Below are 4,825 nucleotides of genomic sequence, written 5' to 3' on the forward strand. Positions count from 1 at the left end.
AGTTGGAACCATTTTTTAGCTTTGTTGCAAAAACTTCACGTTGACTACGAAACCTTACACATGATGATCATAGCCGGTTGTTTTTACATTTAGTGGGTTAGCCTCGAGGTTAACTAGTAGAGAAAAGCATTAAGTCTGACTTTTTGTAGGTACTATCATATTTTGCTTTTGAGCAATAAAGATTAACTTAAAAAAAAATTGTTTGTCTGTAAAGTCGGTTTACGGACGGTAGTTTAACGTGATAACGTCAAACATTACAGTAGTATAGACAGGGGCGGTCAGAGTATAGCAAAAGGGGCCCGATTCTGGGACTTTTTTCACGTTTTTTTATTTATTTATTAAAAATACACAAAAGTTAACAGTATTTCACCAAAGCACTTATGTGGTAATATAATTATGTACATGTTAAATTGACATAAATAAAAGCAAACACACTTAAAAGTTAAACTATGGTTATTACATTAATAACCTAAGGAGTGTAGAGTCTATGAACCTTAAGAGTTTTCTGTAAAACACACCAACACTATCAGCAAATATGTCAATATCGTCTGTCTCCAACATGATGCGGTTAAGAGCAGCTCGGGCTCGAGCGGTGCGCCGGCCGCCGCGAACAGGCGCCGCCGCCGCCGCGCCGGCACCGCGCCCGGCATGCCAACCACCACATTCGCTCTTGGCACTTGCAGCCCCATTCTCTCAAGCACGGATGCGTCATCTACTCTATGGTGAAACAGTTGGCGGTAATGCATAATATGCAGCAGTTTCCGTCTGGTTTCTAGAGTTTGAAGACCAACCATTCCTGTTACGAATAGAGATGGATACATATATGGGTAATATCCGTACAGTCGTTTGTAAATGTGCCTACAGAACTTCCTCTGCACTCTTTCTAGCATAGTGTTTTGTTCTTATTAGAAAGAATGCATTAAAATAAGCATCTTTTATAAATTAAAGTTTTTTTTAAAACCTACTAATTTAGGAGTTAGAGTGGTGCAAAGTTGCAAAATTTTCCCGTAGCATTACTAAGGCGCCAGAGACAGAAAGCGATATCGACGGAGCCCCGCTTATTACAGAAACTGCACAGAATAGGAGCCTTCGTCCGTTTGAAGATACCTAACGAACCTAACCTATACCTATATAAAAGTCGTCATTTTGTATCCTAGACCGTTTGCGAGACACGCGTTAATTTTATTAAAGTGCTAGTGCCATTTACTAATCTTAGAACCCTAATATCTCAGTAAATATTAATGGAGAAGAAAAAGTTTATATAACAAAACATCCTTATTTAAATTGGTTATATTGGTAAAAAAAATCTCTGGCGCCTTAGTAAATACTATGGGAAAATTCGCAACTTCGTACTGCTCTAACTCCTAAATAAGTAGGTTTTTCAAACAACTTCATTCTATAAAAGATGCTTATTTTAATGCAATCTTTCATGTTTTTAAATTACAAACACTCAAAAATAATAAACACGGGCGCGCCATCTGTCGCAGCTGTGGTGCTTTACTCAGGCCACACGCTACAACCATACCGACTTTTGTGTCAAAGTGACAGTCAGCAATGTCAGATTCCACATTGGTCATTAATTTTGGAATCAGCACCCCCTAAAACCTATTTTACGACACCCATGATGCCTTTTGTGTCAAAGTGACAGTCAGCAATGTCAGATTCCACATTGTTCATTAATTTTGGAATCAGCACTCCCTAAAACCTATTTTACGACACCCATGACGACTTTTGTGTCAAAGTGACAGTCAGCAATGTCAGATTCCACATTGGTCATTAATTTTGTAATCAGCACCCCCTAAAACCTATTTTACGACACCCATGACGACTTTTGTGTCAAAGTGACAGTCAGCAATGTCAGATTCCACATTGTTCATTAATTTTGGAATCAGCACTCCCTAAAACCTATTTTACGACACCCATGACGACTTTTGTGTCAAAGTGACAGTCAGCAATGTCAGATTCCACATTGGTCATTCATTTTGGAATCAGCACCCCCTAAAACCTATTTTACGATACCCATGACGACTTTTGTGTCAAAGTGACAGTCAGCAATGTCAGATTCCAAATTGGTCATTAATTTTGGAATCAGCACCCCTAAAACCTATTTTACGACACCCATGACGACTTTTGTGTCAAAGTGACAGTCAGCAATGTCAGATTCCACATTGTTCATTAATTTTGGAATCAGAACTCCCTAAAACCTATTTTACGACACCCATGACGACTTTTGTGTCAAAGTGACAGTCAGCAATGTCAGATTCCACATTGGTCATTCATTTTGGAATCAGCACCCCCTAAAACCTATTTTACGACACCCATGACGACTTTTGTGTCAAAGTGACAGTCAGCAATGTCAGATTCCAAATTGGTCATTAATTTTGGAATCAGCACCCTCTAAAACCTATTTTACGACACCCATGATGACTTTTGTGTCAAAGTGACAGTCAGCAATCTGAGGTACTACATATTTGTAATCTGAAAGTAATCAAGTCAATAATTTCAGTTATTTTAAATCGACTATGATTCCGAATTATTGGTAATAGTAATTATTGTATAGATGATTAGTGATTCCTTTATATGTAATGGTAATTTACCGTTTCACTTGATTACATTACAAGTAATCTGACACCCAGTAGTGGATTACAAAGTAAAATCAAGTAATCGTGTAATCCGGAATCGATTACGATTGGCCCATCTCTGCGGCGCTGCTGCAAGTTTTGAGACAGAAGTATATGCTAGAAAGAGATGCAGATATTTGCCACTCACTCTTACCTATAGTTGCGTCTCAAAACTTGCAGCAATAACTTGCTTAACGAGAACAACACACGGGCGCGCCATCTGTCCCAGCTGTGGTGCTTTACTCAGGCCACACGCTATAACCATACCGAGCGCATCGATCAGCCGCTTAGTTCCAACACGCGCCAATAGATGGCGCAAAAACTATATTGCGAAACGGGACAATGACGTCATCTTTTTCGTGCATGCTGCCCGTAGTAACGAGTTATTAGACGTTATCACGTCAATAAATATACGAAATAAACAATTTCGGAAGACGAAAGGGACAGCCGCCTTGAATCCGGTTTTGCATATTATTTAGTTTTATATTTATAATTTTTTAATGTTTTAAGAAGATCCTATAAGGTAACGGACCCTATCATGGACAGTTTAACGTCGTGTCTTGTCGCGTCTCATCGCATCGTCTACTTCCATATCGATAAGGTTTGATTTCGTATGCGTCGCATCGCCGTCGCGCGACCATCGTGCGACCGTCGCCCACGCAAGCCACGGCGTAAGAAAAATTTTCGCCCGTTTTTGATATTTCACTGATAAATCTAAAAATTCTACCGCTAAGCGTGTTAAATCTTGAATGTCCTATCCTTCTTTAACATTTCAAGCGTATTGCAGAATAGATACTCCTATTGGTTTCTTCATAGTTAACAAATTAAAACTAGGTGTTTTTTCTCCAATTATGGACGGCAGTTCTCCAGTAATGGATCCCTCATTATGGACAGTGAAATAAGTTTACAATTTTACTTTTAAAGCCTCAATAAGTCAATTTTATATATCATAAATAAAATTAGTTTGGGTTATTTCAACATAGGATTATTTCTTGTAAATTTTACACATACACATACATACAATCACGCCTGTATCCCATAAAGGGGTAGGCAGAGCACATGAAACTACTAAAGTCTCAGTGCCACTCTTGGCAATTAAGGGGTTGAAAGAAAACGAAAATTGTGACATTACAGTGACAGGTTGCCAGCCTCTCGCCTACGCCACAATTTCACCCAAATCCCACAGTCGACTTCTACGACATCCACGGGAAGACAAGGGGTGGTGAAATTCTTAACTCGTCACCACACGGACACTTAAAAAATGCTTGTAAATTTTAGTTTTGTAAATTGTTCCTTGTCCATCATAGGAGGTACGCAGTTTTTCGGTTCCGGTAATTAATGGACACTCGCAAAATGACGCTATTTTTTATATCTTTGGAGCAACAAACTAGTATGTTTTATACCTTATCTCATGCTTAATGCGGTAAGTAAAACTCATTCAAGTTTACACCGAGTATTATTTTTTTATTATTTTATACGTGAACTCAACTCTCTTAGCAATATTACTAAGAATTCGTCTTGATATTTTCTTCAGTAAACTGGTGAATTTTATCTTGTCGCCAAATCCTTTAGAAATAACCGAATTAATTGAAACTTCAAAATGAAACAGCTCTACAACTCTAGTTTATGGTACATTGCCGTCAGTTTTTAGAAACTAATTTTAGATACTTATTTTTAAGGATTTATGTTTTTTTGTCCATAATGGCATCACCGTCCATTATAGGGTATTTTACATTAGTATAAAGCTTAAATATGTGTTACTTTACCTAAGAGTTACCTTTGCAGTAGATAAAACAGCGAATTCAACAAAATTGATTGAAAGTTTTATAGTTCGCGCTGTTTTCTACTTAACTGTTTTTTGTTTCAAGTTTCAGTATGTATACATTTAGCAGACCTTTAATTTTAAAGTACCTTTATCTGATCTTTACATGAGAGCATATTCATTTGATGTGTAAAATGGTTATTAGTGAGTAATTTTATTTTAATTGACAAACTTTTATTTAAAATATTTAGAATTTCGAAGTACATAATCGGGACTACGCGCATCACTACATCGATGTCATCCTCGCCCCTTGTCATGTTGACGTTTCTAGCGTTTTATTGCTATGCAAGCGAATACGACTCAATTGAATCAATTTTTTATTTTCAATTTGAGCTATAACCGACTCTATGTTTTTGCAATTGAGTTTGATATTAAACAAACA

Source organism: Leguminivora glycinivorella, chromosome 16, assembly GCF_023078275.1.
Source record: "Leguminivora glycinivorella isolate SPB_JAAS2020 chromosome 16, LegGlyc_1.1, whole genome shotgun sequence".
In the NCBI taxonomy this organism is placed as follows: Eukaryota; Metazoa; Arthropoda; class Insecta; order Lepidoptera; family Tortricidae; genus Leguminivora; species Leguminivora glycinivorella.